Source organism: Anomaloglossus baeobatrachus, chromosome 12 (genome assembly GCF_048569485.1).
Source record: "Anomaloglossus baeobatrachus isolate aAnoBae1 chromosome 12, aAnoBae1.hap1, whole genome shotgun sequence".
In the NCBI taxonomy this organism is placed as follows: Eukaryota; Metazoa; Chordata; class Amphibia; order Anura; family Aromobatidae; genus Anomaloglossus; species Anomaloglossus baeobatrachus.
The window spans coordinates 15,543,624-15,567,029 of NC_134364.1; the positions used below are offsets into that span (position 1 = coordinate 15,543,624).

The 23,406-nt window shown below is 43.8% G+C and overlaps 1 long non-coding RNA gene across 1 annotated transcript in view; it reads left to right on the forward strand.

Moving 5' to 3' along the window:
- Positions 1-22,377, forward strand: part of LOC142257976 (uncharacterized) — a 73,526-nt gene extending 51,149 nt beyond the window's left edge. Inside the window, exons 2-3 of the long non-coding RNA XR_012727687.1 lie at positions 14,189-14,369; positions 22,304-22,377. This is a non-coding gene — a long non-coding RNA (uncharacterized LOC142257976). The remainder of the gene's footprint in view (positions 1-14,188; positions 14,370-22,303) is intronic.
- Positions 22,378-23,406: the final 1,029 nt, after the last annotated feature.

Consider the following 23,406-nt stretch of genomic DNA (forward strand, 5'->3'; position numbering starts at 1 on the left):
TGATGACAGAAGAACATAGCAGGAAGTTAATGTTAGAGGAGCGTTGTAAAATAGGCTTAGGCAATCTGTGGTTTAGAAAGGGGATACATTGCTATTGAGTGGGTCACTTACCCTCCGTGTGCAGTGGTGGCTGTGTGTGCAGCGCGTCCTGTGCAGACTGGTGGTGTGCGCGCCGGTTTTAAATGGAGACCGGGACCAGGAGTGTCATATCCGGTCTGTGGAACGCGGAAGTGATGCTGGCCTGCGTGGAGCGCAAGCCGCGCATGCGCACTATTTGCGAGCATCCCTGGGCTGTGGATCACATGTAGTACATCATATCCGGTGGTTGGAACGCGGAAGTGGAGGGAATCCATGTGAGACGCAGAACGAACTTGGTGATAATCATTCTGGTGATATAATAGCCTATAGGGGCCATATACTATATAGTGAATCCAGTGGTGGAGGAATCGCTGGTAAGCTATAGGTGCATTATATCGCTGGTGGGTGGGCATGCCTGGGATGGCTAATTCTGCAAAAGGAGAAACGAGAATCAGAGAGATGCATGCATGAAGGGAACGTAATACATGAATTACATATACCTGAATAAACATTATAGAGGATATTCACATGAAACCCGTGAGAACAGAACTTCCAATCAAGATATGCACAATAGTACTCCAGTTACATCATGAATACATCTAAATAAGTAGGCATAGGTAACCAAATATTATGCAGTAGCCATGGGATACCATAGGTACTGCGTGTAACGTCAGACGGTCCGAAAATTATAATAAAATAAAATAAAATAAAATAAATGAATCCGTCAAGAACCTGTCTCATATTTCCGGTTGAGCCCATGGGGTTCCATGGTGCCCAATGTGTGTATCCATCTAGCTTCGACGTCGCGGAGGCGTTTAACCCTATCACCTCCTCGCCGATTAACATTAACCTGGTCTATGACCTGGAATCTCAATTGGGACACATTATGACCTGCCGTCAGGTAATGCTGTGGAATGGGCAATAATGTGCGTCCGCATCGAATGTCGGATTTATGCCTACTGATGCGGTCCCGGACATGCTGGGTGGTCTCCCCAACATATCCGAGACCGCATGGACACTTGATGTAATAGACTACATACGTACTGTCACAAGTAAAGAAACCTTTGATCTGAAAGATTTTCCCAGTCCTGGAGTGTGTGAATGTGTTACCTTTGTTAACATTGGAACATTGGGCACAGCTCAAGCATGGAAATGTTCCAAATTGAGGGGTATTTATGAACCGCTGTCTGGAGGTAGTGGTGGAAGGACCTATGTCGGCCCGAATAAGTTTGTTTCTTAAGTTAGGTGATTTTTTGTAGCAAACCAATGGAAGATTGTGGAATTCCTTAATTTGGGGGTATGAGAGTCCCAACAATGGCCAATGTCGTAGGATGATATTTTTAAGTAAGGGCGAGAAGGGATGATAGGTGTTAATAAAATGTACCCTTTCATGTGGGTCCAGATGCCCCCCAGATTTGGTTGTACTTCTTGTGGCTATATCATGTGGGTAACCTCTTTGAACAAATTTGTTGCTCATCTCATGGTGTCTTTGAATCTTGGTTTCGCTGTCGCTAACAAGTCTGTCAACCCGAACGTGTTGAGAGATGGGCAGGGACTGTTTGGTATGTTTAGGGTGGTTGCTAGAAAAATGTAGCAGGCTATTCTTATCAGTTGGTTTTGTGTACATATCAGTGGTCAATATACCTTCATTACTCTTGATGACTAAGCAGTCCAAAAAATTGATCTTATCGGAATCATGGTGTAAGGAAAAGGAAAGACCAGGTAGGAAACCATTGATATTGTTGTGAAAATTAAGAAGGGAATCAAGGTCGCCGTTCCAAACCATGAACACGTCATCAATATACCGTCGCCACAAAAGGGCATACTGATTAATCAAAGCGTGACAGTGTATGAATTTGTCTTCAAAGTATGTCATGAAAATGTTAGCGTAGGGGGGCGCGACGTTAGAGCCCATCGCGGTCCCCCTACGCTGAACATAAAACTGGTCCTGGAAAAGGAAGTAGTTTTGTTCCAGGATAATCTTAAGCATATCCGTACAAAAGGCTCTATGGTCAATAGATAGCGTAGTGTATTCTTCCAGAAACCAATTTACTGCATGAAGTCCTTCTCTATGATTTATGCTTGTATACAAGCTGTTAACATCTAATGTAACCAAAAGAGAAGATGGTGGGACGTGATGTAAATTGGTTAATATCTCCAGAAAATGTGAGGTGTCTTTGATGTAAGATGGAGTCAAAGGAATGAATGGAGAAAGGATCTTTTCTATGGTCTTAGCAACTGGTGAGAGGACGGAATCGGTTGAGGCTACAATTGGTCTTCCTGGAGGGCGAGTGAGGTGTTTATGAATTTTCGGTAGGGTGTAAAAAACGGGAGTCACAGGATGTGGGTTATGTAAGAAGTCCCTAAGTTTTTGATCAATGATACCTAGATCATGGTATCGTTTAGATGTTGATTTCACTAAAGATGAAACATAGGAGGTGGGATCAGTAGGAATGGGCTCATAAGTCGTGGTATCAGAGAGCTGACTAAGGATCTCAGAGATGTAGTAAGAGCGATCAAGGACGACTGTGGCTCCGCCCTTATCGGCCGGTTTGATGATAATTTGTGAATTATTCTTAAGGGAATTAATGGCCCTGGATTCTTCGACAGTGAGATTATTCTTCAGGTGGAATTTTCCTGTGTTAATCTCTCTGTTGAGTGTCTGAACGTCATTGGAGACAAGGGAAACAAAAGTTTCTACAGGGTGGTAAGATCTGGGAGGCATGTAGGAACTAGTGGATTGTAGGTTAAGCCCCTTCAAAGAGAAAGTAAGGTCATTAGTGCAAGACAATGTGCTAGGAACATCAGTGTCAACCTTATTATCAAAATGAGCTTTCAAACGTACAGTTCTGAATAACCGGTTGAGCTCTTGCTCAACCTTAAAGGTGTCGTATCGAGGGGTGGGACTAAATGTAAGACCCTTTTGTAGGACTAGGTGCTCGGCAGGGGACAAGGTGTATGATGATATGTTGTAAACCAAGTCGGATTTACCTGCGACCTGGTCCACACCCGATCCTCCCGTTGATAATGACTGGTGTCTGCGCCCCCTCCTCGTCTTCTTCCTGATTGACGTCGTGGTCCTAAAAAATGGGATCGTTGTCGTGGAGGTCGAAAATCGCTGTCCGAACTGCCTGATGACGTGTATCCGGTATATCTGGAGGGGCGTCTCACACTGTATGAGTCTCCTGATCGCCATCTGTAGACTGTACCTTTCATATAGTCTTCTTGATCCCTTAGAAATTTTTGGCGTTTCTTGTTTTCTAGTGTTTTCCTAAAGTCGTTGATGAATTCCTGAGTTCTGTTTCTTAGTTGATCAAATTCCGTAGTAGGAAGGACTTGTTTTAATTGTATTTCAGTGGTTTTGATATTGTTGGATATCTGTTCAATTTCCTTATGAAGATGATCAATAGTCAGGGTTATAATATCCATGGAGCACTTGTTGATTATAGCCTCAAATCTGTCACAATATTCCTTGTTGTCTGAAAATAGAGTGGGTCTTAATGAAACACGCAGGCCTCGTGGTATCCGTTTTGTGCGATGGTATTCTGCTAGTGTGCCAAGATGAAGATCAAGAGCGGCATGTCTTTGTAGTTCTTTTTCATAATCCCTGCGGCGTATTTCATCCGTAGGTACATTAAGGAAGGTGCTCGATGTTGTGACTTTAGAGACTATGCTGTTAGTCTCCTCATCGTTGTAAGAAAAAACCGTAAAGTTTGATTGTGACATACGGAAAACGGAGTTGTCGTAATCGGGAAACCCGGGAGCTAAGGTCAAAATTAAATAAGTCACAAAAAGGTAAGGCCTCGCGTCACCTAAGGCAGGTGCTCTGGAAAAATAAATAAATGTAGTGCTCAGAAAACGAGAGTTCCGGCACACTGCACTGTTTCCCAAAAAATGTGAAAATTAGACTGTTTCAAGTGTTCATAATCTGTTTTTCTTTATTGAAAATTGTTTATTATGCTGTACAAAGTAGAAAGTCCGCCGACGTTTCGGCCCCAGGCCTTCCTCAGGTCGGACAATCAAACTGAAGTATATTTATATGTGAATAAAACAGAAAAGCAGATATCAGCAAATATACATGGTGTATAAAATAAAGACAATCCAATTGAAAATGACAAAGTACAAATGTGAGGAGATACAACATAGGCAGTGAAGTCACAACAACAGGATGTATTACCAAGAATGGTCACAATTATAGCAATCAAATGAAACGATAAGCACCAGGGGGAGGCCCATAGTGACGGTGTCGCAAGCTATAGGGAGGATAAGTGGCTCACCCATGTAAAGCAGAAATCCTTTTTTTTGTTTAACTGATTGTAATCAGTGCTACTGCAGCAGCATGGGATATAGTCCTGTGGCAACAGTAAAGAGAAAATGAATCAAAAGGACAGTTGAGTATATAAACTTGAAGTCGCCGCGTGGCCTGAGAGGATGGGATATGATATATATACACGTGAGCATACCTGAATGAAAGTAGGATTTTCAAAGAACCCTGTAGGAGGGCCCTATGGCCGTTGTGGAAAGATTGTATCCTATGCAGAGAGACAATATATGTATATATATAAAAAACTATATATATGAGATTAAGAGTGGATACTCAAACAAGCGTGTGAATATGAGGTAAATATAATCAATACCTGTAAGGATGTTGTAGGGTTAGAATCTGTAATTGGTTCAGACTGGGGATCCGTTGTTTTTATAGTATATAATGTTAATGCCACTAGTGATAGAAGCGTCTGTGGATAGCAATAAGTGAATATAGTCCGTCATTCAGAGTCACATAATATGGCGGATTATAATTGTAGCGGTTATATTACCCGTGGTGCTGTTGCTAGTTCACAGAATTTTTAGCAGGAGTGGAATGTTAGAGACTGGCGGCCGTTATAAAACCGCGAACATAATTGTTATCACGTGTTTTAGTCGACTCAATGGGTCAATAATCTAAAGAGAAAAAGAGATATCTATGCAGGACTATGACAAGGGTGTCAGAAACAGTATATGAACCTGTATAGTAAGCATAGGCTACCTTGATGGATGTATATAAGGCTCAAAATCTCTTAGTTACTACGGATCCCGGTCCACGCACTTCAGGATAGGTATTCAATAAATCTGCCACATAAAATGCACTGTTTGACCAGGTGCAATAAGATGTCTGTGGGTAGCAATGAATGAACATGGTATGTTATATGAAAAAACCATAATAAGCCACATAATGCGGATAGAGTATTACCAATGGAATGGCTTTCACTATGCAGGGATACTAAGAAGAACAATTGCTTCTGCTGTCCGTGGTAACATATCTGCAGAAACAGAAAGTATGATGGCTAAAAATGAACCTGTATAGGTGGTGGGATAAAAGGAAGTAGATATACTATTACCATTAGACATGGGAGGCTGTACTTAGGTATATGCCAGTTGAATGGGAGAAACTCCGGTGGAGCCGGCTGATGACAGAAGAACATAGCAGGAAGTTAATGTTAGAGGAGCGTTGTAAAATAGGCTTAGGCAATCTGTGGTTTAGAAAGGGGATACATTGCTATTGAGTGGGTCACTTACCCTCCGTGTGCAGTGGTGGCTGTGTGTGCAGCGCGTCCTGTGCAGACTGGTGGTGTGCGCGCCGGTTTTAAATGGAGACCGGGACCAGGAGTGTCATATCCGGTCTGTGGAACGCGGAAGTGATGCTGGCCTGCGTGGAGCGCAAGCCGCGCATGCGCACTATTTGCGAGCATCCCTGGGCTGTGGATCACATGTAGTACATCATATCCGGTGGTTGGAACGCGGAAGTGGAGGGAATCCATGTGAGACGCAGAACGAACTTGGTGATAATCATTCTGGTGATATAATAGCCTATAGGGGCCATATACTATATAGTGAATCCAGTGGTGGAGGAATCGCTGGTAAGCTATAGGTGCATTATATCGCTGGTGGGTGGGCATGCCTGGGATGGCTAATTCTGCAAAAGGAGAAACGAGAATCAGAGAGATGCATGCATGAAGGGAACGTAATACATGAATTACATATACCTGAATAAACATTATAGAGGATATTCACATGAAACCCGTGAGAACAGAACTTCCAATCAAGATATGCACAATAGTACTCCAGTTACATCATGAATACATCTAAATAAGTAGGCATAGGTAACCAAATATTATGCAGTAGCCATGGGATACCATAGGTACTGCGTGTAACGTCAGACGGTCCGAAAATTATAATAAAATAAAATAAAATAAAATAAATGAATCCGTCAAGAACCTGTCTCATATTTCCGGTTGAGCCCATGGGGTTCCATGGTGCCCAATGTGTGTATCCATCTAGCTTCGACGTCGCGGAGGCGTTTAACCCTATCACCTCCTCGCCGATTAACATTAACCTGGTCTATGACCTGGAATCTCAATTGGGACACATTATGACCTGCCGTCAGGTAATGCTGTGGAATGGGCAATAATGTGCGTCCGCATCGAATGTCGGATTTATGCCTACTGATGCGGTCCCGGACATGCTGGGTGGTCTCCCCAACATATCCGAGACCGCATGGACACTTGATGTAATAGACTACATACGTACTGTCACAAGTAAAGAAACCTTTGATCTGAAAGATTTTCCCAGTCCTGGAGTGTGTGAATGTGTTACCTTTGTTAACATTGGAACATTGGGCACAGCTCAAGCATGGAAATGTTCCAAATTGAGGGGTATTTATGAACCGCTGTCTGGAGGTAGTGGTGGAAGGACCTATGTCGGCCCGAATAAGTTTGTTTCTTAAGTTAGGTGATTTTTTGTAGCAAACCAATGGAAGATTGTGGAATTCCTTAATTTGGGGGTATGAGAGTCCCAACAATGGCCAATGTCGTAGGATGATATTTTTAAGTAAGGGCGAGAAGGGATGATAGGTGTTAATAAAATGTACCCTTTCATGTGGGTCCAGATGCCCCCCAGATTTGGTTGTACTTCTTGTGGCTATATCATGTGGGTAACCTCTTTGAACAAATTTGTTGCTCATCTCATGGTGTCTTTGAATCTTGGTTTCGCTGTCGCTAACAAGTCTGTCAACCCGAACGTGTTGAGAGATGGGCAGGGACTGTTTGGTATGTTTAGGGTGGTTGCTAGAAAAATGTAGCAGGCTATTCTTATCAGTTGGTTTTGTGTACATATCAGTGGTCAATATACCTTCATTACTCTTGATGACTAAGCAGTCCAAAAAATTGATCTTATCGGAATCATGGTGTAAGGAAAAGGAAAGACCAGGTAGGAAACCATTGATATTGTTGTGAAAATTAAGAAGGGAATCAAGGTCGCCGTTCCAAACCATGAACACGTCATCAATATACCGTCGCCACAAAAGGGCATACTGATTAATCAAAGCGTGACAGTGTATGAATTTGTCTTCAAAGTATGTCATGAAAATGTTAGCGTAGGGGGGCGCGACGTTAGAGCCCATCGCGGTCCCCCTACGCTGAACATAAAACTGGTCCTGGAAAAGGAAGTAGTTTTGTTCCAGGATAATCTTAAGCATATCCGTACAAAAGGCTCTATGGTCAATAGATAGCGTAGTGTATTCTTCCAGAAACCAATTTACTGCATGAAGTCCTTCTCTATGATTTATGCTTGTATACAAGCTGTTAACATCTAATGTAACCAAAAGAGAAGATGGTGGGACGTGATGTAAATTGGTTAATATCTCCAGAAAATGTGAGGTGTCTTTGATGTAAGATGGAGTCAAAGGAATGAATGGAGAAAGGATCTTTTCTATGGTCTTAGCAACTGGTGAGAGGACGGAATCGGTTGAGGCTACAATTGGTCTTCCTGGAGGGCGAGTGAGGTGTTTATGAATTTTCGGTAGGGTGTAAAAAACGGGAGTCACAGGATGTGGGTTATGTAAGAAGTCCCTAAGTTTTTGATCAATGATACCTAGATCATGGTATCGTTTAGATGTTGATTTCACTAAAGATGAAACATAGGAGGTGGGATCAGTAGGAATGGGCTCATAAGTCGTGGTATCAGAGAGCTGACTAAGGATCTCAGAGATGTAGTAAGAGCGATCAAGGACGACTGTGGCTCCGCCCTTATCGGCCGGTTTGATGATAATTTGTGAATTATTCTTAAGGGAATTAATGGCCCTGGATTCTTCGACAGTGAGATTATTCTTCAGGTGGAATTTTCCTGTGTTAATCTCTCTGTTGAGTGTCTGAACGTCATTGGAGACAAGGGAAACAAAAGTTTCTACAGGGTGGTAAGATCTGGGAGGCATGTAGGAACTAGTGGATTGTAGGTTAAGCCCCTTCAAAGAGAAAGTAAGGTCATTAGTGCAAGACAATGTGCTAGGAACATCAGTGTCAACCTTATTATCAAAATGAGCTTTCAAACGTACAGTTCTGAATAACCGGTTGAGCTCTTGCTCAACCTTAAAGGTGTCGTATCGAGGGGTGGGACTAAATGTAAGACCCTTTTGTAGGACTAGGTGCTCGGCAGGGGACAAGGTGTATGATGATATGTTGTAAACCAAGTCGGATTTACCTGCGACCTGGTCCACACCCGATCCTCCCGTTGATAATGACTGGTGTCTGCGCCCCCTCCTCGTCTTCTTCCTGATTGACGTCGTGGTCCTAAAAAATGGGATCGTTGTCGTGGAGGTCGAAAATCGCTGTCCGAACTGCCTGATGACGTGTATCCGGTATATCTGGAGGGGCGTCTCACACTGTATGAGTCTCCTGATCGCCATCTGTAGACTGTACCTTTCATATAGTCTTCTTGATCCCTTAGAAATTTTTGGCGTTTCTTGTTTTCTAGTGTTTTCCTAAAGTCGTTGATGAATTCCTGAGTTCTGTTTCTTAGTTGATCAAATTCCGTAGTAGGAAGGACTTGTTTTAATTGTATTTCAGTGGTTTTGATATTGTTGGATATCTGTTCAATTTCCTTATGAAGATGATCAATAGTCAGGGTTATAATATCCATGGAGCACTTGTTGATTATAGCCTCAAATCTGTCACAATATTCCTTGTTGTCTGAAAATAGAGTGGGTCTTAATGAAACACGCAGGCCTCGTGGTATCCGTTTTGTGCGATGGTATTCTGCTAGTGTGCCAAGATGAAGATCAAGAGCGGCATGTCTTTGTAGTTCTTTTTCATAATCCCTGCGGCGTATTTCATCCGTAGGTACATTAAGGAAGGTGCTCGATGTTGTGACTTTAGAGACTATGCTGTTAGTCTCCTCATCGTTGTAAGAAAAAACCGTAAAGTTTGATTGTGACATACGGAAAACGGAGTTGTCGTAATCGGGAAACCCGGGAGCTAAGGTCAAAATTAAATAAGTCACAAAAAGGTAAGGCCTCGCGTCACCTAAGGCAGGTGCTCTGGAAAAATAAATAAATGTAGTGCTCAGAAAACGAGAGTTCCGGCACACTGCACTGTTTCCCAAAAAATGTGAAAATTAGACTGTTTCAAGTGTTCATAATCTGTTTTTCTTTATTGAAAATTGTTTATTATGCTGTACAAAGTAGAAAGTCCGCCGACGTTTCGGCCCCAGGCCTTCCTCAGGTCGGACAATCAAACTGAAGTATATTTATATGTGAATAAAACAGAAAAGCAGATATCAGCAAATATACATGGTGTATAAAATAAAGACAATCCAATTGAAAATGACAAAGTACAAATGTGAGGAGATACAACATAGGCAGTGAAGTCACAACAACAGGATGTATTACCAAGAATGGTCACAATTATAGCAATCAAATGAAACGATAAGCACCAGGGGGAGGCCCATAGTGACGGTGTCGCAAGCTATAGGGAGGATAAGTGGCTCACCCATGTAAAGCAGAAATCCTTTTTTTTGTTTAACTGATTGTAATCAGTGCTACTGCAGCAGCATGGGATATAGTCCTGTGGCAACAGTAAAGAGAAAATGAATCAAAAGGACAGTTGAGTATATAAACTTGAAGTCGCCGCGTGGCCTGAGAGGATGGGATATGATATATATACACGTGAGCATACCTGAATGAAAGTAGGATTTTCAAAGAACCCTGTAGGAGGGCCCTATGGCCGTTGTGGAAAGATTGTATCCTATGCAGAGAGACAATATATGTATATATATAAAAAACTATATATATGAGATTAAGAGTGGATACTCAAACAAGCGTGTGAATATGAGGTAAATATAATCAATACCTGTAAGGATGTTGTAGGGTTAGAATCTGTAATTGGTTCAGACTGGGGATCCGTTGTTTTTATAGTATATAATGTTAATGCCACTAGTGATAGAAGCGTCTGTGGATAGCAATAAGTGAATATAGTCCGTCATTCAGAGTCACATAATATGGCGGATTATAATTGTAGCGGTTATATTACCCGTGGTGCTGTTGCTAGTTCACAGAATTTTTAGCAGGAGTGGAATGTTAGAGACTGGCGGCCGTTATAAAACCGCGAACATAATTGTTATCACGTGTTTTAGTCGACTCAATGGGTCAATAATCTAAAGAGAAAAAAAGAGATATCTATGCAGGACTATGACAAGGGTGTCAGAAACAGTATATGAACCTGTATAGTAAGCATAGGCTACCTTGATGGATGTATATAAGGCTCAAAATCTCTTAGTTACTACGGATCCCGGTCCACGCACTTCAGGATAGGTATTCAATAAATCTGCCACATAAAATGCACTGTTTGACCAGGTGCAATAAGATGTCTGTGGGTAGCAATGAATGAACATGGTATGTTATATGAAAAAACCATAATAAGCCACATAATGCGGATAGAGTATTACCAATGGAATGGCTTTCACTATGCAGGGATACTAAGAAGAACAATTGCTTCTGCTGTCCGTGGTAACATATCTGCAGAAACAGAAAGTATGATGGCTAAAAATGAACCTGTATAGGTGGTGGGATAAAAGGAAGTAGATATACTATTACCATTAGACATGGGAGGCTGTACTTAGGTATATGCCAGTTGAATGGGAGAAACTCCGGTGGAGCCGGCTGATGACAGAAGAACATAGCAGGAAGTTAATGTTAGAGGAGCGTTGTAAAATAGGCTTAGGCAATCTGTGGTTTAGAAAGGGGATACATTGCTATTGAGTGGGTCACTTACCCTCCGTGTGCAGTGGTGGCTGTGTGTGCAGCGCGTCCTGTGCAGACTGGTGGTGTGCGCGCCGGTTTTAAATGGAGACCGGGACCAGGAGTGTCATATCCGGTCTGTGGAACGCGGAAGTGTTGCTGGCCTGCGTGGAGCGCAAGCCGCGCATGCGCACTATTTGCGAGCATCCCTGGGCTGTGGATCACATGTAGTACATCATATCCGGTGGTTGGAACGCGGAAGTGGAGGGAATCCATGTGAGACGCAGAACGAACTTGGTGATAATCATTCTGGTGATATAATAGCCTATAGGGGCCATATACTATATAGTGAATCCAGTGGTGGAGGAATCGCTGGTAAGCTATAGGTGCATTATATCGCTGGTGGGTGGGCATGCCTGGGATGGCTGTCTGTGGATTGTCCTTGACTGTTCTCACCATTCTTCTTCTCTGCCTTTCTGATATTTTTCTTGGCCTGCCACTTCTTGGCTTAACAGGAACTGTACCTGTGTTCTTCCATTTCCTTACTATGTTCCTCACAGTGGAAACTGACAGTTTAAATCTCTGAGACAACTTTTTGTATCTTCCCCTGAACAACTATGTTGAATAATCTTTGTTTTCAGATCATTTGACAGTTGATTTGAGGCGCCCATGATGCCACTCTTCATAGGAGATTCAAATAGGAGAACAACTTGCAAGTGGCCACCTTAAATACCTTTTCTCATGATTGGATACACCTGCCTATGAAGTGCAAAGCTCAATGAGGTTACAAAACCAATTTAGTGCTTTAGTAAGACAGTAAAAAGTAGTTAGGAGTGTTCAAATCAAGAAATTGATAAGGGTGCCCATACTTTTGCACCAGTCAAATTTTGTTTAAATGCGGATTGCACATTTTCTGTTAGTACAATAAACCTCATTTCAATTCAGAAATATTACTCAGTCCATCAGTTATTAGATATATGAAACTGAAATAGCAAAAACCCAAATTGTTATAAAGAAAAAAGGTTAACATTAATAGGGGTGCCCAAACTTTTTCATATGACTGTAACTCAGGGTCAGTAATGTAATGTATGTACACAGTGACTGCACCAGCAGAATAGTGAGTGCAGCTCTGGAGTATAATACAGGAGGTAACTCAGGATCACTAATGTAATGTATGTACACAGTGACTGCACCAGCAGAATAGTGAGTGCAGCTCTGGAGTATAATACAGGAGGTAACTCAGGATCAGTAATGTAATGTATGTACACAGTGACTGCACCAGCAGAATAGTGAGTGCAGCTCTGGAGTATAATACAGGAGTACATGTACATTTTCTATTACTTTGAATCTATACATACTGTATTGTCTTGTTGATAGGATCTCAATAAATCTAAATAATCTAATAAGCAGATGATCTCACACCCGTCCAGTCACCTCTGATTCCTCTAATCATTTTGGAGTTGTTATATCACCCCGTCTCCCTCCAGTAGATCTCTCTTCTCTTCTGCGTTGTCCATGGTAACACTTCCGGGTTGTGTATTAGGGTCTTCAATCTCCGCCATCGGTTTATGCGGCAATCACATCATGAGCCAAGGATGCAGGAACGTCGCTGCGATCGCCTTTATTTCCTGCTGACTGAATACCAGCTGCTATCACAAAAATGATTAAGGAGAACAGAACGCGGCATGTAGAGGGAATAGAAAATCTAATTTAATATTGCTAAGTGTGTGACAGCAAGGCCACTCCATAACTCATCTGTGATCTACACAACCCCACCAAGGGCTCGCGGGGGGCCTCATCTGCTCAAAAAGTGGGAGAAAATATGTACTGTACAGACCCTCAGGGAGGACCCCCAACCACAGGATGGGCAATATTACAAGAAATATTCTATTCATACCAGCAGTATTATAGGAGTTATATTCTTGTACATAGGAGCAGTATTATAGTAGTTATATTCTTGTATATAGGAGCAGTATTATAGTAGTTATATTCTTGTACATAGAGGCAGTATTATAGTAGTTATATTCTTGTATATAGGAGCAGTATTATAGTAGTTATATTCTTGTACATAGGAGCAGTATTATAGTAGTTATATTCTTGTACATAGGGGCAGTATTATAGTAGTTATTTTCTTGTACATAGGGGCAGTATTATAGTAGTTATATTCTTGTACATAGGGGGCAGTATTATAGTAGTTATATTCTTGTACATAGGGGCAGTATTATAGTAGTTATATTATTGTACATAGGGGCATTATTATAGTAGTTATATTCTTGTATATAGGGGCAGTATTATAGTAGTTATATTATTGTACATAGGGCAGTATTATAGTAGTTATATTATTGTACATAGGGGGCAGTATTATAGTAGTTATATTCTTGTATATAGGGGCAGTATTTTAGTAGTTATATTCTTGTATATAGGGGCAGTATTATTGTAGTTATATTCTTGTATATAGAGGCAGTATTATAGTAGTTGTATTCTTGTACATAGAGGCTGTATTATAGTAGTTATATTCTTGTATATAGGAGCAGTATTATAGTAGTTATATTCTTGTACATAGGAGCAGTATTATAGTAGTTATATTCTTGTACATAGGGGCAGTATTATAGTAGTTATTTTCTTGTACATAGGGGCAGTATTATAGTAGTTATATTCTTGTACATAGGGGAAGTATTATAGTAGTTATATTCTTGTACATAGGGGCAGTATTATAGCAGTTATATTCTTGTACATAGGGGGCAGTATTATAGTAGTTATATTCTTGCACATAGGGGGCAGTATTATAGTAGTTATATTCTTGCACATAGGGGGCAGTATTATAGCAGTTATATTCTTGCACATAGGGGGCAGTATTATAGTAGTTATATTCTTGTATATAGGGGGCAGTATTATAGTAGTTATATTCATGTATGTAGTAGATATTGTTGTTACAGTTGATATTTTGTAACTTTACTGTAGCATATTAGAATGTGTGTTTGTCATTGAGGATTTCCCTCTCAGTTTGACACTTGTTGAGATGTCTCCAGGTTATAAGGTGCTTTGTGCTTTTCTCTTTTTTAGCACTTTACAGTCTCAAGTGGCCGAGAGGAAAAGTCAAATCTCCGGTTTTATTTCTTGGATTGGGTCAGAGGACTGTCTGAGGTTTTATCGATAAGAAGTCAGGGGGTAGAACACTTTTAATCCCTTGTTTGGCGCTGGATCGCAAAGCTCAGTACCGGGGAATGTAATATTAATTGAGCAGGTAGGAAGAATCAATCCTATTGACTTTCTGAGGATCCGTAGTTGCGCTCTCACAGTATCTGCGTAATTACACTAATTAAAACATGTTTTAGAGAAGAATTTTACCATCAGAGGCAGAGAAGTGCTTAAAGGAAAAGGACTCCATTTAGAAATATTTTTTTTATTATTGTTTTTTAGTTGTTTATAAATATTAACTTTCTTAATGTAAATAAAATTTGTCGATTTTGTATTATACACGTTGTGTTTGCAGATCTCTGCTTGCGGTCACAATAGGAACACTAGCACATTCTCCCAGGCCACGGCTTGCTACAATGTATCCAGTCCGGACAATCACGCCTTAATACATTGTAACAATCTATAGAACGTCAGAGATTTCTGCGGCTGAAATATTTAGAAAATATCTTTTTTAAGTTACTTTTCTTTATAGTTTTTGGTATTCATTGACATTTTTTTTTGCACCAAATTCTTCAAAAAGCATTGATGTATTTTGTGCAAAAGGAACAATATACTTTTTTGGATTTTATATTTTATTCCGAATTTTTAGAGTGAAAAGTCATGTGAGCGATTAACATGTCATACATTAAAAGTGAGCTATGCAAAAAGAATAAAGGAAAGAAATGGAACAGATTTAGTGCTCCTCTAAGGGTGCTGTCATGAATGTGTCACAGACTGATGTGATCTAGGTATCCCTAGTGCTGGACCCTAAATACGGAACGGATGGAAAGAGCGCGTCATCAACCCCACTAAATGATTAAGAAGACCACAGAGGACACACAGGGGAAAAGCATGAACTACTTATCCACAGATGACTCAGGCAGAAGTTCAGCAAAATTTCAGCAACAACACCACAGAGGAGTACAAGCCACCTGCTTGCAACCATAATAATATAATATCACCAGCACCAGTCCAGGGGAGAAGGGAGTATTTAAGCACCAAGGGAATACTGATAATCAGCAGCTGGATGGAAGGAAGGCCCCCTTACCCTGGGCCCTAAAGGGGAAGAGATGAAAATCCAGCAGGAAAGCTGCCTATACCAATGAATACTGACAGCAGGAACAATAGAGAGTCAGGGAGCATTCTGTGCAGCCAGGCACTGTGACCTTCCATTGCCAGAAACCACATGTGTTATGGGGGGACCGGCAGATCAGGGTAAGGTGGTAAATCTCCCAATTGCCAGTCGTGGCCCACCGTGCTCCAGATGACAAAGGAGCTGCTGGCAACCCGAAGGTTAGGCGGAGAATACAGAGCTGGGTGGCTCTAAGATAACCCAGGAGACCTTGGAACCGGTCACATGTGTAGGGACATGTCAGACGACAACCCAGTTAGCGTTTCGGTGTACCTGGCACTACGTGAGCCCGAGCATGCTCAGTAGGCACAACACAGGACTTAGACATGGCACAATGTCCAAGTACCTGTGCAAAGAGGCTTTTCGCATTAAGTGTAGGAGCATGCTCAGTAGCCTGAACTGAGGACTCAGCCTCAGAAATGGCACTATCAGGCTGAGCATGCTCACTAGGCGAAACACTGCACTTAGGCTCTGGCTGGGGTAAATCGGCGCACGCATGTGCACTAGCCGAATCTCCATACTTAGACGTGGAGGAGGAATCAGCCAGCTGGACATCTGGAGGCATGGCCAAAAATGGCAGCCGGCGCCTGGGCGCAACTGGAATCGTAGCCAGCTGCTTGCGGCTACGGCGGCGATGATTCGTAACAGTACCCCCCCACTAGTGGCCCTCCCACTCAGATGGTTTGTAGTCGCCATGGGTACCACTGTGTGATGGGCAGGAGGTGGAGACAAGCAGTGGGAGCTACAAAACTCACCCCACCGCACAATCTCCCCAGATGACCACCTGATATGTGGGGAATGCCGCTTCAGTCAAGGCATGCCCAGCAGAATATCATCTGCACCTTTAGGGAGAACTAGAAATGAAAGTCTCCCTATGCCCAGATGACATGGCAAGGGAAATGGGCACCGTCCGGTGATGAATTACCTTGGGCAAAAAGGACCCATCCACCACATGGACTCTCACTGGCCTTGGCATTTTCACCATGGATGGCATGCCGCTGGGAAAAAGAGGAGGACATAAAGCTATCCCCAGCCCCTGTGTCCACACGTGCCCTTGTAGACCAGGTTGACCCCTTCAAGGATGTGGACATAGGAAACGTCACCCTAATGGACGACGCCTGGTCCAGTCTGCCACCAGCTATGGTCACCGATCACGGTCGCTTAACCTGATGCTTTGGGCAACGGTTGGCATAATGACCATACTGCCCACAAGCAAAACAGGAAGTAGCCTTGCGACTCGCTGACCTAGCAGCACCAACCTGAGAGATTTCCATAGGTACAGAGACGTCCTCTAAGGGAGGTGCCATGGGAGAGGCCACTACCGTGGCTGAACAACCCTCTGACCTGCGCTCCAGCTGACAATCGGAGGTCTGCAGGTCAATGCGGGTAGCCAGAGTCATGAGGCAGGCCCTCAAGGATAGTTGGTAATTCGCGCAACGCTAATGCATCCTTCACATGCAAGGCCAACCCCTTCCAAAAAATTGGAATAAAGGTTATTGTGACGACATGGACTCTCATGGGTTAAAATTTCTTAAAATCCAGCCAGACAGCATGATAGATTGTCTATAGACGGGGGAGAAGTCCCTCATTGTTTTTACAAGACTCTTGTTGACTCAATGTAATTGTGTTGGCCACTGAAAGCCAAACGTATTGTTTCTCCAGACATTTCCAGTAACCATTGTATTGTAGTTGTGTATTGATAATGTAATTACCTTAGTAGCCATTGTCTAGTCGGTGACTCCCAGTTTACATGTACACCCTCAGTCTTTCTATGCACATCATTTAAATGAACATTATCCATGCAGCTTGAAATTCCTCCAATGGGAGAAGCAATCTTGTCCAACCAATCGATGAGGACGCAGTGTATCCAAATGGAAGGTTGTGGCTATAAAAAGGACTTCTTTAAGCCACCAGGGGTTGTTGATGGATGCTGATGGATCCAGTCTAAGTTCTTTGGAGCTGACTAGAGGATCAGGATATCTTATGGCTTCAATCTAGGGACTCCGGATCCGGTTGGAGACCATATCCACAGCCTAGGGATTTCGACTCCGGCTGCCAGGATTTTATCATCAACCCAGGACTACCTAAGGAGGATACTCAGGTTGGGACAGTTCAGTCACCTGTTACAGACTTTTCAGACCTCAGACAGCTTGGAACCTGTGAGGCATGGACATTCTAAGCCCTGGTGAGCCAGCGGAAGGGGGAGACTCTGTTGCCTGTTACATTTGTGTGTTTTGCTGGTTATGTGCCGTTAATTGTTTGGGGATCCAATAAAGTCTAATTATTGTGGTTCCCTCACCCTGTGTTGTCTGTGTAGTGTTACGCCCACGGTTAAGGAGGCCGGCGTTCAGTTGGGATGAGCCCTGAGCCACGCTGTCTTTCTAAAGGTGGCGGGTTTTAGTGGACGAGAGCGCCCACTGAGCCCCGTGTCTCCACAATTGGTGGCAGCGGTGGGATACTACTCAGCCTGGTTTACCCAGGGGAGCTGCAGTGGACTGGTGTTTTCGGACACCGTCCAGGGCTCAACAACCAGGGAGGCACATAAGCATACCCAGCAGGCCATAGGGGAGGAATTCAGGTTTCGGACGCTGCCATGTCCAACCCCACCAGCTCAGCCATGGGACAAGGACAAGAGAGGAGTTACAACCGCTGCAGTAAATGGATGCTGCAGGATCTGTGCCGGAGGCGAGAGATTGTCTGCTGGAGCGCTGAGACTCGGTCGGACTTGATCCGGAAATTAGTCCGTTGGGATGCCCAGAATGATGCAGAGGACGATGAGGATCCCGCCGATATTGACCCAGAGGATGTAAGCTATGTGCCACATCATGGATCTAGTGACAATTGGGAATCAACTTTGTCCAAAATGGCCCAAGCCACAGCGTTGTTGGATGCATTGGGGCCTAGATCCTCAAGAGAAGAGAGGGCTTATGTTCTGGAATATGTTTATGGGATTCCAGCTGCCGTACTGCTAACACCAGCCGGTCGAGAAGGATGGTCCCGCTACCCAGCAGAAGCTGCGCCAAAACAAAGGACTACAAACAGGGCCTGTGACTCGCCCAATCTATGGCGCTGTTATACATGTGGGCGCAATGGACATCTAGATAAAGATTGTCTCCAAAACTGAGGCCACATGCTTGGAGCCCGTCTGCCACTCCAACCAGTCAACATATGCTGAGATGAACCAACGAGACCTGAGGAATGCTACTCCCAAGAAACACCAATAGTTGAGGAAGTGGTTTATCCAATCCACACCCTACTGCAGGCCGGACACCGTACACCAGCCAACCTCCATCCCCACATCCAGATGGTCAAGGTCGGTGATATACAGGCTCAGGGACTTCGAGACATTGGATCTTCCATCACTCTGGTAAGCCCAGTTATTGTTTCTCCAGAAGACCATTTACCGGATTCCCAATTGTCCGTCTCCCTGGCTGAGGGCCAGCGCTCAGACGTCCCTCTGGCATGTGTGCAGTTGGACCTAAAAACCGACCAGGGAGAGGTCGAGGTGGAGCTTGTGGATAGCCTCCCCACACCTGGTATTTTGGGGACCATCCAGGAAGTGATCGATGTGGGGATTGTGGACAGCCTCCCCATTCCTGACATTGTGGAGACTGACCAGAGCAAGGCTGATGTGGAGCTTATGGACACCGTCCACACACCTGTTGTTTCGGGGACTAGCCAGGAGGAAGTTGAAGTGGGGTTCATAGATGGCCCCATCAAGCCTGTTGTTTCGGATACCACTCAAAGGGAAGTGAAAGTGGGGCTTGTGAATTACCTGCTCACACCAGTCATGTTGGAGAATGACCTAGGACAAGGACTAGCCAGTCAGTTTGAAGAAGCCATCACCCACCTCCAAGTCAAGCAGGACCCTGATGTGGATCTTTCTAACATATTTTCCAGGGATGGTTTGTATTCCCGGTCTCCATCATCCACTTCTGAGCCAAGAACCGTGAGTAAGCCTAACCACACTGTGGCTATTGACTGGGGGAGGATTGATAGTGGCAGATTTGTGCAGGCCCAACTCATGGACCCCACCTTAGTGCTTGTCCACCATATGGCTGCTCAACTTGGGGGAGGTAATCAGGGGGAGGTGTATAGATGCGAGCCTCTGTTGCTGACCTCACCATTAAAAAGGACAATGCCGTCAAGAGGAGAAGGATGATCGGAAGCCTATCATGTCTGGCTAATATTAAGAAGGGGGAGGAATGTGACGACATGGACTCTCATGGGTTAAAGTTTCTTAAAATCCAGCCAGACAGCATGATAGATTGTCTATAGACGGGGGAGAAGTCCCTCATTGTTTTTACAAGACTCTTGTTGACTCAATGTAATTGTGTTGGCCACTGAAAGCCAAACGTATTGTTTCTCCAGACATTTCCAGTAACCATTGTATTGTAGTTGTGTATTGATAATGTAATTACCTTAGTAGCCATTGTCTAGTTTGTGACTCCCAGTTTACATGTACACCCTCAGTCTTTCTATGCACATCATTTAAATGAACATTATCCATGCAGCTTGAAATTCCTCCAATGGGAGAAGCAATCTTGTCCAACCAATCGATGAGGATGCAGTGTATCCAAATGGAAGGTTGTGGCTATAAAAAGGACTTCTTTAAGCCACCAGGGGTTGTTGATGGATGCTGATGGATCCAGTCTAAGCTCTTTGGAGCTGACTAGAGGATCAGGATATCTTATGGCTTCAATCTAGGGACTCCGGATCCGGTTGGAGACCATATCCACAGCCTAGGGATTTCGACTCCGGCTGCCAGGATTTTATCATCAACCCAGGAATACCTAAGGAGGATACTCAGGTTGGGACAGTTCAGTCACCTGTTACAGACTTTTCAGACCTCAGACAGCTTGGAACCTGTGAGGCATGGACATTCTAAGCCCTGGTGAGCCAGCGGAAGGGGGAGACTCTGTTGCCTGTTACATTTGTGTGTTTTGCTGGTTATGTGTTATGTGCCGTTAATTGTTTGGGGATCCAATAAAGTCTAATTATTGTGGTTCCCTCACCCTGTGTTGTCTGTGTAGTGTTACGCCCACGGTTAAGGAGGCCGGCGTTCAGTTGGGATGAGCCCTGAGCCACGCTGTCTTTCTAAAGGCGGCGGGTTTTAGTGGACGAGAGCGCCCACTGAGCCCCGTGTCTCCACAGTTATCTCAGACCACCCCAGTTCTGCAGAAAGTGTTCTGAACCTCACAGCATACTGACTCGAGGAGGTACGCCCCTGCTCCAAAGTCAGTAGCTGTAGGGCCAAGTTGTGAGTGACCTGACGCCCCAGAAACACTTGCCTCATGGACTCCAAGAACTCATAGGAGTCCTGAACTACGGGGTCATTTGTCTCCCACAATGGTGTGGCCCACTCCAGTGCTCTATCAGAGAGCAAGGAGAAGATAAACCCCACCATTGCGGCCGCTCGAGCCACCACATCATCCATATCAGCAGCAAGGGCAGACTGCTTCGGAGACCTCACTCTGGCCTCAAGCTGCTGTATCTCCGCCATGCCAGCCAGACCCGGGCGCGGTCTTACTGTTACAGGGGGACTGGCAGATCAGGATAAGGTGGTAAATATCCCAATCACCAATCGGGGCCCACCGTGCTCCAGATAAAGGAGCTGCTGGCAACCCGAAGGTTAGGTGGAGAATACAGAGCTGGGTGGCTCTGAGATAACCCAGGAGACCTGGGAACCGGTCACGTGTGTAGGGACACGTCAGACCGGACAACAACCCAGTTAGTGTTTCGGTGTACCTGGAGCTACACTGACCACGGGTGCAGAGAACACGTCAGGCCGGATGGTGACTAGGTAGCATTGACGGGAAGAACACCACAAAAGCACCCTGTCGGCCACGTGTGTAGGACACGTCAGGCCGAATGGTCCTCCGATTAGCGTTTCTGGTCACCTCTCGACTAGCCACGTGTGTGAAGGACACGTCAGGCCAGGTGGTCACACTGGTAGCGTTGACTGGGAAGCTGAAGAGGATAACAGGTGGCGCAGCAGCCGCAGCCCTGTTGACTCCACTGGGCTGCACTAGCAGGAAAAGATGGTAGAAGGTGTAAGCATGGCACCTGACCCTAGCGTACTGAGCCACGGGTGTCTTGGCGTTACAAGCACCGGACGCCTAACCCTACCTACTGCTTCCAATCTACACAGGCTGTTCCTGCAATGGGCTTTACACATGGAGATGTTCTCTAGCCAAGCAAATTTGGAGACTGCGCACCTCCATGTTGTCTCCAGCCTCTTTTATAACCTGGGTCCGCCCCAAACCCAGAGTGGACCACAATGGCACCTCCAGGGTCCAACAGCAGAGTGCCACGTCATCAGCGACATCACCAGCGGCCTATCCGGAACCGCCACGTCATTGATGACCTCATGGCAGCCACACCCCAAACACCTCACCAGTCATCATCTGACAACCAATAGTGAGGTGCCGTGTCATAGGGGCGGGCCTCCGTGAGCCAGTCCGGAGTGGCCACATTATCAGGACACCTGATGTGTGTCGGCCTATCACAGCCTGCTACCTCATGGACATGCCCAGTGAGGTCCTTACCAGACCAAGCCTCTGATGCACTAAGTGCCTGAGCATTATTATTTATCTTTATTTTATTGTTTTCTGATTTGATATCATTTTTATATATTTCTTCATTTATTAAAAAAATATTTTTCTTTAGTTTAATTCTTTTTCAATTAATTCTTTAATTTTCTTTTCCATTTTACTTACAGAAATAGTATATTTTTTATTTATTATTTGTTAATTGATTTCTTTATTCTTATTTTTTATGATTTTATCTGTTACAATAGTCCTGCAGTTACTTTGTGCTGTATTTTCCTTTATTTATTAATTATTATTATTATTTCTTTTTCCTGACAGGGTGATTCTGTTGTAGCGTTGCAGCACTGTCCCCTGCACTTCTGTGCAGTTTTCCTTCATATCCGTTGCAGTGAATGGTGTAATTTAGCTCCTTTGCTCTCGGTAAGTTATAATCTGCAAGGTCAGCGCCACGGTCGGATAACTATCCTTGTGTTGTTATATCAATTAAACCGCATGCGAGGAACTATCAATTGTCATCTTATAGAAATCGATATCTCACAGCCTTTGGTTTTGGCAGAAGTTGAAGAAGACAAGAGGCAAATTAGATGATATGGATTAGATGCATTTACAAATTTAATTTTGGAGGGAGAATTAAAGGAAAAGTAACAAGAGTTTGACAACAAAAAATATGTCCAGGATTGAAAACTTAGAAACAGTTTAAGGCCTCCTTCATGTGTAAGTATAAAACACGTCTGTGAAAAAAGGGTACCGGTGTCATCAGTCTTTTCCATCAGTGAGTCATCCGTGTTCTTCCAAAATCCTGTATTATACTCCAGAGCTGCACTCACTATTCTGCTGGTGCAGTCACTGTGTACATACATTACATTACTGATCCTGAGTTACATCTTATATTCTACTCCAGAGCTGCACTCGCTATTCTGCTGGTGCAGTCACTGTGTACATACATTACATTACTGATCCTGAGTTACCCCCTGTATTATACTCCAGAGCTGCACTCACTATTCTGCTGCTGCAGTCACTGTGTACGTACATTACATTACTGATCCTGAGTTACCTCCTGTATTATACTCCAGAGCTGCACTCACTATTCTGCTGGTGCAGTCACTGTGTACATACATTACATTACTGATCCTGAGTTACATCTTATATTCTACTCCAGAGCTGCACTCGCTATTCTGCTGGTGCAGTCACTGTGTACATACATTACATTACTGATCCTGAGTTACCCCCTGTATTATACTCCAGAGCTGCACTCACTATTCTGCTGCTGCAGTCACTGTGTACGTACATTACATTACTGATCCTGAGTTACCTCCTGTATTATACTCCAGAGCTGCACTCACTATTCTGCTGGTGCAGTCACTGTGTACATACATTACATTACTGATCCTGAGTTACATCTTATATTCTACTCCAGAGCT